General features: G+C 36.9%; 1 long non-coding RNA gene and 1 pseudogene across 3 annotated transcripts; both read right to left on the bottom strand.

Annotated features, from left to right (window-relative positions):
- Positions 1 to 3,015: 3,015 nt before the first annotated feature.
- LOC148845214 (AT-hook motif nuclear-localized protein 28 pseudogene) lies at positions 3,016 to 6,577 on the bottom strand (annotated as a pseudogene). 2 transcript variants are annotated; one of them, XR_016102152.1, is made up of 2 exons: positions 5,110 to 6,577; positions 3,016 to 3,588 (listed from the first exon to the last, which is right to left on the bottom strand). The product of XR_016102152.1 is annotated as an AT-hook motif nuclear-localized protein 28 pseudogene, transcript variant X2 (transcript). The 2 variants fall into 2 exon arrangements; XR_016102151.1 differs by lacking the exon at positions 3,016 to 3,588 and having other exon boundaries at positions 4,795 to 6,577.
- A 4,680-nt stretch (positions 6,578 to 11,257) lies between these two features.
- LOC148845213 (uncharacterized) lies at positions 11,258 to 12,263 on the bottom strand. Its single transcript, XR_016102401.1, has 2 exons — positions 11,966 to 12,263; positions 11,258 to 11,880 (listed from the first exon to the last, which is right to left on the bottom strand). It is a non-coding gene; the product is annotated as an uncharacterized LOC148845213 (long non-coding RNA).
- Positions 12,264 to 14,814: the final 2,551 nt, after the last annotated feature.

Raw genomic sequence — 14,814 nt, 5'->3', positions numbered from 1 at the left:
CTGTGTTTTTCTATAATTTTTGGTGTTTTCTCTACAATTTTTATTTTCTGATTTTTCTTTTCAATTTTTATAGTTTCTATAATTTGAAAATAATTTTTTTTATTTTGTTTGCAATTTCTATTTTTTTATATTTTTTGTAATTTCTATGTTTTTATATATTTTATATTTGAAAATATTTTTTGAACTTTTTCCTTTTTTTCATGTCTAAATATTAAAATGGTAATATATTAACACCCGTTAATTTATTTTGTATATATTTTTATATTTTTTCTATGAAGGTTAAAATGGTAATATATTAACACCCATTAATTTATTTTATATTTTTTATAGATATATAATGTTTTATATATGAAAGATATTGGCCCAAAATCAGGCCCTGCCCGGCTTGGACCTGTGTAAACCTAGGCTAAGACTTATGCTTCAGGCCTGGAACCTCGGACTGGGCCAGGCCGAGCCTAAGCTATAGCCCTTATCATAAGCGCAAACCCCGGCCCGGCCCATGATCACTCCTAACTGTAGTCATCTTATAAAAAATAAAAAATAAAATAAAATCCTTTAATTAGTTATAGAACCATCACATACACATGTGGCCAATTTATTTATTTATTTATTTATTTTGAAAAAGCCCGATTCCAATGGGAATATTGGGTTCACACTCAGGCACAAGAGGAATATTGATCATATAATATTTTTTATTATATAAAATATTATGAGGCTTATGCTCAGGCTCAGGCCTGGGCTTGGGCCCGGGCCTGGGCTCAAGCTGGGATTTTTGAAAAGGCTCGAGCCCGGCCCAAAAGGCCTAGTGTTTTGGACCCAAGCCCAAATCCATGGCCCAGAACTAATGTCCAAGCCTGACAAAGAACGGGTTGGGCTGGTCCTGCCCCATCAGATTTCCCAATCCATAAATAGGTCTGAACAAAAAAGGAATATTATGAACAAATATAGTAATTAGATTTATTAATGTGCCAAATATAATAGGCTGCCATACAATTTGGCAGAACGGAGTTTATGAGATAAATTCTATAATTTTAATAAGTTGATAATGAATTCTTGTTTCATTATCACCTTCACCTGGAGTAAAGTTTGGGGCCTTGCAAAAAAAAAAATTAGTAAGATTTCGTACGTGCAACTCCTGAAGTAGGATATAAGTAAATTGAAAGAGATCAGGAGTTGTTTGTAACGGCTAGAGTTGGAAAACTGAAAGAACTCTAGTTCTAGGGTAAAGTAATGAGTCCAACTTCAGATTCTGCCATCAACTCGCAACCTCCTTAATAACTTATCCACTAGAAAACAAAACAATAAGCCATTCAGTTCAGTCACTTGTTATCCGTATGTATTGATGGAATTTTTTTCCGTTTTTTTTGTTTTTTGAATCAATTGATATGGATAGACTAGCTTTATTTTCTTTCATTTTGGGGTGATGCCTTTTAAAAGGATTCTAGTGGCCAATCCAAAATGAACTTTCCATCAGATAGAAAACCCACTGAATTAGCCAAGTATTCAAACCCACAGCCTATATCAACCCTATATTTAACCTTGTATTTCTTTTGCTTAATCTACAATGCCACCTATACTTTTAAATTTTTTTTTTTTTTTATATAAGTCAACCATAAAAGAGGGTTTATTTTACAGGGTTGAGATTTACGAATCTACAACCCCTGATTTGCTTAAAATGTTTTATGAGTGTAATTTTGCTAGTTGGGTTATTACTTATAAAGTAAGCATTTCTATACCAAATTTTAAAATATCAAAACATGTCATACTGTATCATACATATCAATTTTGGGAGTTCAAATCAGCCCCCCACAACATCCAACAGAACATTTCCGACATGTATTACGAATACCAGAAATGATAATGTCATCATCAGGAGATGTTCCCACTGCATGGAGGAAATGTGCCGTGAAACGTTATTGTGGGCAATCTTGTGGGGGTTGATTTGATCTTCAATTCTGGGGTCATATTGAGTTCATACTTTTTAAAATATTACATCATTCATTTATAGCTGTCAGAGATCCTACGTATGGATTAATTTATTAAATAAAGAAAAAAAAAATCATGTGAATATAAACCCTTCTTGTATCCGTTACTTTTGTATTAAAAAAATAAAAACCCAATTAGAATGGCTGATTAGCTAGCTGATAGAAATGACAACGTAGCAGGGCAGAGAAGAGCTGCTCGCCGGGCCCCATTCCTCGTCATTTTTTATGATATGAAATTTACTTTTACTTCATTCTAAGTTTTTTTTTTTTTTTTATATTCAACCATATTTTTAAAGATACTAAAGTGAAATAGTTACAAGTCATAAGAAAATGAAAAATGCTTAACAAAAATACTATGTAACAAATATAATCAGCAATTAATCCATAAGGCTATGTTTGTTTATGGTGTAAATACGGGCAGGTGCAATCGACATTTGGATGGAGTGTAGTTAAACATAACAAATCGATGAACTTCACATACATCAAGTCTTGCATGGATAATAGATGTAAATACAACTTCAATAAAAATGATGTAAGTATTTACATCGATAATCACTCTTTCTAGTTTACAACGGTCCATGACTTTAATTAAGTCGATAGGTGTAATACTCCATCGATGTAATTTTACTTTTACACCGCATTCAAATACAGCCTAAGAAAATAATTAAGGCGGGGAGAGTATTCTTCTCTTCCCCACTAAGGAATATACTTGTAGAAAATCATTCCCATTCTCACCAGTGAAATGGAGAAGATTGACATTCCTAATTACATGAATTGAAATTTGGAACTGTAAGATTCCAAAGAACACTTAGAACTTCCTTCTGTTTTTCATATAATTAATAATCAATACCTTATTGCACATTTGCACTTTTGGTTTAGGAAGAAATATAAATATGTAAAGTGCAAGACCTTTGTATTTTGTATGCATTTGTACTCCTTCCAAAAGTGAGAATTTCTATGAAAACTCGGTTAAAATATGACCTGTATATACTTCATAGCATTAATTTTGGTCATGAAATGGGTTATTAAATTCAAAAAGTTGCACAAAATCAAGAGCAAAGGGAGTCGTATGGTCATCTAATCATTCTGATTCAATTTGCGACGGTGAATCAACATGCGGCATGTGCTGAGAGCCCCCCAAATACCTACTACCACTACTAGGCATCTTTACAGCATTATTAGATGGGCTAGATGCTAGGGACGTCGACTCACCCCATGTGCACCTCCTGCTGCCGGCTGCCGGACATGGCTGTATGCATCCAAAATGCCCGCAACTTCTGCAGTCAACAGCAGGAATGGATCGGACGATGGTCGATCGACGGATCTCCTTTCGTTTCATTACTGGGTGGGGAAGCATTAGCATTGGAACAATGGAAACTCAGTTGAATTCTGAGTCTGAGCCTGCTTCCTTTTCTTCAAACCAATGTACCAGAATCATTTTCAACGCTCAGTCACCCACATTAAATGCTTCCCCCAGTTCAAACTTGGATGAACGTCCAGACTGTCCGGACTTATTTCGATATTAATGCCTTCTTCGTACTATAAATTCGCTCTCTCTCTCTCTGTCCGAGAGACTCACCACAAGTACTCCTGCGGCTGCTGCCTGCAAATGCATTGGAGAATGTTACCAACTCAAAACCGTAAGACCGTCATCGTACTTTCGTAAAACAAACGGTCCAGATTCCAGAATCAAAAACATAAAGCATGTATCTCTTTTGTAATTGGAAACTACTTTGAAACTTTGAACTTTGTTTTCATTTGAAAGATGGAAAGGAAAGCCTCAGAGGGTCGAGCGTTGCCCCGGTCAGATAACAATGTAAAATTCAGCCAAGCTTAGCAGCTTTTCCCCTCCTCTCTTTCTCTCTTTCTCTCCCTCTCTCTTCCCTTCTCTCTGTGTGAGAAACTGAAAATAGAGATAGCCAATTAGAAATGGATACGTGTAGAAAGCCTCCTGCATTCCTGCTGCAGCAACAGACCACGCGTGCGCCCACTTGGACGAACCCCCCTCAGTCCCCCCTCCCCCCCCCCCCCCCCTGCAGGTCAGTCACATTTTGACGAGCAACTGCGGCACTCCCGTAGTCGGTAGTACCATGACCACCCTCACAAGCCACAGCCACCTTCATCACAGTTCATCCTCTCAACTTTTCTTCAACACAGTGAGTTTTGACCATCATTATTCTTCCTTTTTTTGATGGAAATTTTCCATCATTATTCACTATCATGAAAACCCACAACGAAAATCTCTCCCTCTCTCTAAATTCTCATCATGATTCCTTCAATGAAAAAAATTTTCAAAAGAAAAAAGAGATAGAGCACTTCTCCAAAAGATCGAAGTTATTCGGCGAAAGAGACCTCACCCAGGTATATGATATCTTTAAGCTGTTGGCTAGGTGCTAATTACATGCTTAGCACTCTTGACTTGATGCAGTCACACTGTATCATACTCTTGACTCGTCTTTCAGCTTTCAAAATTCAAATCAGTGTTCTGAGTCTGAGGTTTTAAGCAAATAATCTTGCTCTGAGTCTGAGCAGTCTTCCCACAAAGATTTAGAATAAGGGTGAGCTAGTAAACGGAAAGTGACTTGAATAGGACTAACGGGTTCATGTCTCCAATCTTCTTCGTGAAAAAAATATATATTAGTTTCTGTGTGCGTATCTTTTGTAAGCTTTCTGCTCTATTCTATCTATATTCAACAATGGTGGCGGATAAGGTCGTGAAGCAAACAACCAACAAACAAGCAGACAGACCCCACAAAAGCCACCATGGAAGCAGGTTGGAGATTGCCATTGTTGGGTTGGTAGGGACATGTTTGTATATAAATATAAAGGATTTATTATATTTTTATATAAGATAGCAGACAGGAGATATCAGATGATTCAGAAGTACCAAAACCCGCATAACAGATCAGTAATATAAAATATATATATATTAGAGAAGAGTAGAGCAAGCACACGAACTCCTAACAATCTAGTTGGATAATGATACAGAACATTGAAAGCAGCTTCAGAAGGAAACATTCAGCTACAATCCTATCAATCTTCTGTTCAGTCCACCAGTTAGTTCCTGTAAGTGTTGTTTTCTCTGCTCCTTTAATTTCTCTTTTACAAAGGACAAGATCATTACCCATAAACCTGAAGTTTGGATGTTTATCTTTCTCTCTTTCTCTGTAGTTTGTGCTAATCTGCTGCTTGCTTCGGGGATGGAGAATCGGCACTTCCCGAGGGGGCTCAACACTGAGTCTGAGTCCTGACATAGAATATCTGAAGAACTGACAGTATCATCAGATCAGAAGCTGCACCAATAGGAGCAAAACCCAACTTCTCGAGAACGAAATGGAAGCCGAAAGGAGACCCTGAAAACCTTGCGAGTGGGCTAATCGAAAGACAAAGAGAAAAGACAAGGAACACTTGGAAACCCACAAGAAATAGCCATGAGAACTGTGAATACCAGAAAGGAAAATATAGCAGAAAAAAGAGGAATGGAAGGTGGTTGAAACACTGACACGACCAAACCAACAACTAAGAGGGAATAGTTTCTGAGGGAGAGTTAGAATAGAAATAACTGCAATCAATCATAGATTCAAAGCAAAACTGAGGAAATCTGGAGATGGGTGTCTCAGATTTCTTCTCTTCTATGATGTATATCAGATTTCAGTATGGAGGACGTGAGGTGGGAGGCCACGGCAAGACTTCAGGGGGGATCTGGCAATTCAAAGGGCTCGGAGCAGCAACACTGTAAACAGACATGGACATGCTACTCGTGCAAGAATCGCTTCCACCCACCATGTTACCAGCTTTAACGTCCTCGCTTTCTTCGTCTTCACCAGGAAGACGGTGAAAAGTAGGGTTTACAAAAGATGCCGCAACTAGAACTACGGTGCTCCCAGCGACAAGTGACCCTGCAACAGTCCCTCCGAACACCTGCCCGTGACCTCCTGCAAGAGAGATAGTAAATGGAGACGATTTCGCAGAGGAAGATGAGGACGAGGACCCAAGAAAGGTGCCTGAGAGTGAGAGAATGTGGAAAGGGCCATTTAGAGTGAGCGTTGATGCGTGTGCAGTGGGATACCGGAGGGTAACGTTCGCCACAGTGCCTGAACCGCTGAGGACGGAGAGACCCACGTGTCGGCGACGAGCAAACTGTGAGACCATCTCGACGACGTCGGACCCGGCGGAGACTTCGAGGACGACTGGTCGCATGGCGCAGTCGCTGTCTCTGGTAATAACGATTGGTGGCTTGGGTTTGTTCTTCGACCCAGGTGGTCGGCCTCTCGGTTTCCGAACGACTTCCACCGTCGACCCAGCATCTCCCCCGGTCTTGTTGCTGCTGCCGTGGTTGATCTTGGTCTTGGTGACTCCACCACTACTACCTCCAACACCACCACCGACCATGAACGGGCCGCCGCTTCTGGCGCCGTGCTCGTCGTCTTCGTCGTCGGAGGTGTGACAGTCCCGAGCTTGTGAGAGGGAGATCGCGCCTCCATATTCTGCCATCTCTCACAGGATGCCCTGGTTATCTATCTAAACTCTGCGAAATAAAAATGGAGTTTTTTTTTTCCAGGTCTAAAATCAGAAAAATGAGAGTAAGGCCTCTGCTTTTATAAGCTGATCTGTCTGATGCCTGAGAAGTGAGAACCCTGGCTTGGTCACCGACCGGGGTTGATGAACGTCTACTACCACTTAACTGGGTCCCGCGCCAATGCATGGCCCCCACTACTGCTTCAGTCACATCCCGAACTCTCTTCATTAGATTCTATTTCTACTACGAGCTTATTTCCTATTTCAATTCTTCTCAGTTCTCTCCAGTCTCCATGAAGTATTGTAGTGGTGGAATTCGGGTCGGGTCGAAGTCAAACCATGTGAAGTCCGGGTAAAGGGTTGCTTGATTCTCAACCCTAATCCATTGGGTCAGGTTGTTCCAGGCATCAACCGACCCTAGCCCAGACCATCTAAAATTGGGTTCGGTTGAACTTAAAAAATTACCGATTTGGGTGAACCGGTAATTTATGAAATCCAAGTTAATTAATCAATTCCACTTGCTAAAACCTCCTACATCAAATGAGTTTAACAATCCAAATGACTCGAAATAATCATGATCATCATCTAACCTTCAACTTGAACAGAGATCATTTCTTATATTGTTGCTTTAAATGATCTTGTTTATATGTGACTAAACCATCTTACGCTACTTTCTCTCATTTTATCGCCTATTGAGGATAAATTTATCTCGAGTCCTATTCTTTTATGATTTTCTCATTCATCCATTCATCTCAAAATTAAAGATTTTTACCACATTCAGTTTTTGTATATCTCTTGACCATCTAACACTCTACTCCATATGAATATGATATTGGTGGTCATATAAATGTTTTATATATAAAATTTTTGTTTTACCTTAAATGATATTCTTCTATCACATAAGACTCCAAATGCACTTCTTGATTTTGCCCATCTCTTGCTCCTCTTCCCCTTTGTTATGGATTACTGAATCAAGCTAATAGAAAAGGTCAATGTGAGACGTTTCTTGGTCTCTAATCCTACGCTTAGCTTAAATTCTACTCCTATTATTATTAAACTTAGAACACAGCTTTTTTGTCCTACTTAAATTTGATCTTATATTTTATTCTTCTATACTTTCATCTATTAATACTGTGTCATCAACAAAGATATGCGTCATGCCTAGGACCTCCTAGGCACCTCCTTAGAAAGATGTTTAGGTAATTCATTAATGACTACTATAAATAAAAGCCTATTAGGAAAAGCCCCCATTGTAATTGGAAATTTTGGTATTTTTCCCATAGGTGTTGGGTTGGAATAGGGATGGGTTCATGGCCTGACTTCTTCACTTTTTTTTTTTTCTAAATATTTCTGTTTCTTTGAATTGAGATTAAATGCATTAAGGTTAATCCACATTAGCAGTATTATACCTAGAAACACATAAATATGGTGCTTTGTGAATATTATACTAGAGATGGGATCTCCTGCCAACAAACCACGTTCCAACCCTCTACCAACTTGATCTAATACCGAACATCTCATCAGGGAATTGGAACCCACCATAAAGTGGGACCTTCTATGTATGAGATATGTGGTGTCAGTAGACTGTTGGATTCTATTTTATTGGCATGTGATCAGACATCATTATACTCATGTTATACTAAAAATTGTTTGCCTTTAAGCTTGAAGCTATTAATACATATATGTACATGTATACATTCTTGATGCATAGTTTCATATATACAAAAATGTTTGTACAGTATTTATACATAAAGCTATATATGAAGACACATTCAGGTTGTGGACAAGAAAGCCCAAGACCTCAATCCTAACCACTGCTCAATTTGGAAGGAGTACAAATGCAAATATGAAGAGTGCAAAACCTTATATTTTGCATTATTTTGTATGTATTTGCACTGTACATATTTGCATTTGTACTCTTTCCAAACTCAACCTAAGTTGTTGGGTTCAAAAATTTCAACTTAGGTAACTAAATTTGTCCTTTGATAGATATATAAATAAGGGTAAATTGAAGATTAGTACCTCATACTCTGGGCTTAGTCTCACTTTGGTAACTAAATTTCAAAATGTGCCAATCTAGTACCTGAACTCACAAAATGTTATGGTTTGTCCCTATTGTTAGCAGTCTATCAGTTATTTGTATCATGTGATGACATGTGTGACTTAAAACTTTTGAAAATATCAAAATTATCCTTCAAAATAAGACATTGTTCATCATTTTCTTTCTTAAGAATTAAGGTTAAACCAAAGCAATGGTAAACAACTCAAAGGACATTTGGATTTGGGCATTTGGATGGTTAATAAAGAAAATTAGGTGACACCCAAAGGGCATTTGCATCCTTTCACATGCCACTTAATTAGGGGTGGCAATTTTCCCCATCCCCGATGGGTACCCGGCACCCCGACCCGACGGGGTCAGGGATGGGGGGTACCTTGGCGGGGTCGGGGTTAGGGATGGGGCTACCCCTGAATCCTTGATCGGAGACGGGGACGAGAAATGCAATCCCCGCCCCGACCTATCCCCGATTAATATATATAATTATATTATATATTATATAATATATTTATATATTATATATTATAATAATCATTATTCATTTTTTAAAAGATTAAAACTTAAAAAAAAAAGTAGAACATTCAATGACTCAATAGTAAAACCCTTCGACTTCGAGTCTTCGATAGAACCCTAGTTTCGTCTTCCTTCGTCAGTTTGTCTTCGTCGCCAGTTCATCGATCATCACCGACTGCCTTTGTCATCGCCTCACCCTTCGAATTCTTTCTCATCGCCGACCTCAGCTCTCGCAAGTCGCAACAGTCCTCTCTCTCTCTCTCTCTTTCTCTCTCTCTCTCTCTCTCTCTCTCTCTCTCTCTCTCTATCTATCTATCTATCTATCTATCTATCTCTCTCTCTCTCTCTCTAACTCTCATTCTCAGTCTCTCTAAGACTCAGACTCTCTGTCTCCAATTCGTCGGGGATTTGGGTCTAATGGGGATGAACTCCCTATTGGGGTCGGGGATGGAGGGGGGATTCCTTTCCCCGCCAGGGATTGGGGGCGGGGATGGGGGGTGATTTGGGGGTCGAGGTTGGGAATGGGGAATGTAATCCCCGCCTCGAACCCGCCCCATTGCCATTCCTACACTTAACAGTGGTTAACAATTTTGGACTAAACTGAGACGATTTAGGAGTTCAGGATTGGCACATTTTGAAATTCAGGTATCAAATTGAGACTAAGCAGAAAGTACAGGGTACTATTATGCAATTTACCCTATAAATAATTATCTATAAAAGTATTCAGTGGTAATAACATTGAATTCATCCATTAAGGAGTTCACAACTTATTTGATGATTTATTTGCTAATAGACAAAGCAATAACTCATTCAGTAAGATACATTAGTCATTACCAAATTCTTTTGAGTTTTCAAGCTTGAATCATTAACTTTAGTGAAAAGGTAAAATTATAGATATCAAATGATGAAGACTAATATGTAAAGATGCTAAAGAGAGCCAATCCATTGAATACTATTGTGGTAGTAATTTGGATATTAATCCCTATATTAAATGATAATAATTTTATATATAAGGGTACTCTTGTCCTTTTAGGGAGTGGGCTTTAAGCTGTGTTTGGTTTGAAATAAAAAATAGGAAAAGGAAGGAAAAGGTAGGAAAACCTGTACAAACATTGTATAGGTTTCCTAATTTTTCTTTCAACCCAAAGATAGCCTTAGTTCATTCCTACCATGGTCGGACGCTTTCGTCCACCACCTATTGATTTTTCTATCTAAATGCTAAATTTTAGACCTCAAACATCTTAAACCCTAACCCTAAAATCTAACTATATAACCTTGAACCTTAAACCCTACAATATAAACTTTAAACATTTGAACTCTTAAACCCTAAAATTTAACTATATAACCTTGAACCTTAAACCGTAAACATAAACTTTAAACATTTGAACTCTTAAACCCTAAGATTTAAGTTTAAAATGCATTTGGTTGGATACATATCCTCCGACCGGATAGGAGCCAATATTTACTCCTAGTGAACGACTAGAGGTGTGTGCACTTTTCATATATGCTTAGTTAAAGTGTGTTTGTACCATGTGCTCAGTTTGGGAAGAGTACAAATACAAAAAAATGTACAGTGCAAAACAATGTTTAGAAGTACAATAAACAAAGGTTTGATTTATACATATTTGTATTTGTACTCTTCCCAAACTGAGTCATAGTCTCAACCAAGTATGGTGAGTTATAGACTATTGGGCCTTACAATGTTGTATTTAAAATAGTGCATTATGGGGTAGTCTATTTTGTACCTTGGTGGTGTGGTGCGGTCCAAAATATTGGGATTTGAAATGTACTGGTTATTAGGTGAAATGTAATGTGTGATGTATTAGGGTTCGCATCAGCGCCCCACAGGTTCCCCACACAATGAAACGAAGATGCCTGTCCTTCCACACGAACTCCATCTTTATGTGTGCGGAGCTCACAAGTGCTAGGCTACTAGTTAAAGGGGATCCCTTTCCCTCTCGACCCTCTTTCTATTCGACTTCGGAGGAGAACCCTTGTTTACCGTCCTTTCGTCTCCGATCGAAATCTTCTGTTTTTTTTTTCAACGTCGGCGTTCGTTCCGGGTAGTCACACCGTCGAAAGGTAATCAATTCTCCGTTTCTCTCATCTTTGTCACACTTTCAACTCTTGTATTCTTATTACTTTTTTCTTTGGACTCTATTTGAAAGGAATACAAATACAAATACTTATTATATAAATATATACAAAATATAAGATTTTGCACTCTACATATTTATCCCTCCAATCTGAACCTTGACTGCAAAACAAATGAGGGAGGGTTTTTTTCACCACCAACCATCACTGGCGACCACCAGCTACATTTTTCACCTTCAGACCATTGGGATCGTGTCATTAATCTCATCGTCGCGAATCGATGGAGGATTCGGATTCTTAGGACCTCCCATGCTCAGTGTCAAATTCAACTTAGGCCTTTGTAGCGTTGCATTGATCCCCGAATGCCACCGGCCTGTGCCGGCAACCACATACCTCTTTAACGCCAATTCTAAACCTCGTTCCTGTACTTGTGCCAAAATTTCTCCTCCTTGTTCCGGAACCTCCAAGCCATGTCACACTCGTTAGGCTTTGACCCGTTAACCGGTGTCTAATAATCCAAGAACGCAGTTGACTTAAAGATCTTGACATTGAATTTCGCAATTGCAATCACGTGGATCCGAACAATTCGTAGCTTTGCCACAGCTGGATACAGGGGTTGAGCTCTTTAGTTTCTCCTTACTTTTCTCAATTACAGCTTCCGTCATTCGAACAGCGGCAAGCGGTGCTTCAGCACAGGGGTTGAGTTCATTCCACCTTGCCAGTGGTGAAAAAAAAACCCTCCTTTATATGCTTTGCAGTAAAAGAAAAAAAAAAAAAAAAAGAATACAAGAGTGACTACCTCCCGACGGTGGACCACCGGAATGAATGCCGACGTCAGAAAAATCAGTAGATTTTTTATCAGAGACAGAATGACGGTAAACAGGGGTTCTCCTCCTAATTCGAGTCAAAAAAGAGGTTAAGCTCGAATGGGATGGAACCAAATCAAATCCCCTACAAGATTGCCCCCCTTTCAAAGTCTCACAGCACATCCCTGCTCTCGTTGATAATCTTAAAAATGATGATGTCATCATTGGAAGATATTTCAATACAGGGTGAGAATGTGCAATGAGACTTTGTGAAGGACAATCTTGTGGGGGGCTGTTTGAACTCAATGGGATCCCCATTAACTATAACGCGTTATCTCTGCGAGCGGAAAGATGGAGCTCATGCGGGAGGGCAGGTGTCCCCCTTTCATTGTGTGGGGCACTGATGCGAACTCGATGTATTATCAAGAACACAAAAAAAAAAAAAAAAAAAAACTCATGATATTTTGTGTTTAATGTGGCACATCCCAACAATTGGAAAATGAGATCACCAAGGAACCCAACATCCCTATAGTAAACACAAATCATCATACTTCATTTAGTGAACATTGGTTAAGTCTTTCAAAGTTGTAAGCATTTTAGATGGTAAAAGTATTTGTGAAGAAAGAAGAGTAAATATTTTAAATGAAAAAAAGTGAGAAGTTTTCGATGATGAATGGGCTGTAAACTTTCTACAATTGGAAGACATAAAAAATGATATAAATACGCTTCTTTTATTCAATTCTCATTTTATTTTCTTCTTTTTAAATAGATTCTTTCTTAATTTCTCTCTGGTTTTCAAAATAAGTTTTCCACCATTACATTCTTATTTATCATTCCACACTTAGATAGGTAACGGGATCTCCCACATGCAAAAACCCTATACACACTCTAAAAAGCAGGGGCTTCCAATTACACTATGGGAACATCTACTTTTGAATTTAGTATACAAGAATGCGAGGTATTCCTAACGTGTAGCTGATTACCACGTGTGCAGAGATTTTACTTGCAGGAGGTCCAAGCTCTTCAAATAGGGACATCTTGAAAGATTGGATATTTTGATAAGGCAAATTTTTTCTTACAAAACTTATAAATATTTGTTATACTATACAAAACATACAAGATATTTACACAATGAAATACAAAACCTACAAGATATTTACACAATGAATCTTTGTGGTTGGATGTCTTTGAAATAACCCCAAGATAATGAACCCAATGACAAAATGCCCCCTAAATTTAGGTTTTCCCTTCTTGCACCATCTTCTTTACCTAGTTGCTTCCATTGAATCAAGGAGTAATACTTTGATGTGGAAGCTCAATCAAGACTATGAGAAGTATAATCCTTTTTCACTAATTACTAGGAGAGGGCCCTTGCTTTGCAACGGCAAACCCAAAACCATAAAGATTTGCTTCGTTGAGCAAAATACAATCCAACCCCACTTTAATTTTATAAAATACAAAAAAATTAAAAAAATAATTATTTTTCAAATATTATATATAATAAATTAATATAAATATAATATACTAAAATTTATTATATATATATATATTTATTTATTTATTTATATATAATATAATATATAAGAATTTTTTATAATTTTAAATGTAATTATATAAATTTTATATATTAAAATCAATAAATATTAATAATATATTCAAATTCGAATTTTAATCGGATCGGATGGAATCAATTTCAAATCCAATCCAATATATATTTATTTATAATATATAGATAATTAAGCAATCGTCGGATGGAGTCAACTTCAACCGATTTGATCTGATTTTATGTAAACACATCCAATCTGATTATTAAGCAATCATCATTGACCCGACTGATTGAACCGTTCAAACAATCACCTAACCATTATTTGGTGTTCATTATTGTTAGTAGAGATATATGACAAGATATAAGATATCACATTTTCAAATAGCGATTCTAATATTCCAAATTCATCTTTTAAATGTAGGAGCATCACCCTTTTGCTATTGCCATCTCTCATTCCCAATATATGAGGGATTCAATTATCAGCAAAAGGGTATGAGCAAGGGCAACCCAATTCGAATATTTGTTTAGTTATAATCAGATCTGAAATTATGATCAATTTATTGATTAGATCGAATTCTTTTTGTTTTTTTTTTTTTTTTGTTAATTAGATTGAATTCAAGTATTGCTTGATTTGATCCACTAGGATATCTAATATGATTTGATTACATATCCATATATAAAAATATTATGTTCTAGTATTAAAAATCTTTACAAGGTTTGTGATTTAGATCAACTATTTTTCATTTATATATATATTTTTTGTTTTTTATTTTATTTTATAAATTTTTGATAATTTTAAAATGATTTATTGATATTTCGATCTAGTCAAATATTTGGATGGTACAAAAGATACAAATACAAATATGTATAGTATAGATTCATACAAAATAATAAAAAAATATATAAAGTTTTGCACTCTACTATTTGTATTTGTACTCCTTCCAAACTGTGCCAAAGAGATAAACAAATTACTATCTTTATTTTACATATTCATCAGATATCAAGCTTATTATCAGATCAGACTTGGATATACCCCTATTTGAATTCGATTCAATATGTTCGCAATCCCTAAATTAAGATTCCTAATAACTTTTTTTTAAAGGTTTGAAGGAGTGGCATTCAATGAATATAAAAACAATATACTAATAAAATAATTAATCTATGGTTTAGTTTCAAGAATATTAAATACTATTTATCTGAAAGTAAGTATTCATGTAATATACATGTATTTGTTTCAGTTACATTTTTAGTTCATTTTGGAGAAAAAATTATAAATGTGCATTTAACATAGCATGC

Source organism: Nelumbo lutea, chromosome 7, assembly GCF_056320005.1.
Source record: "Nelumbo lutea isolate HS-2025 chromosome 7, American lotus-T2T, whole genome shotgun sequence".
Taxonomy (NCBI): Eukaryota; Viridiplantae; Streptophyta; class Magnoliopsida; order Proteales; family Nelumbonaceae; genus Nelumbo; species Nelumbo lutea.
This window is presented reverse-complemented; position numbering and strand designations above follow the sequence as displayed.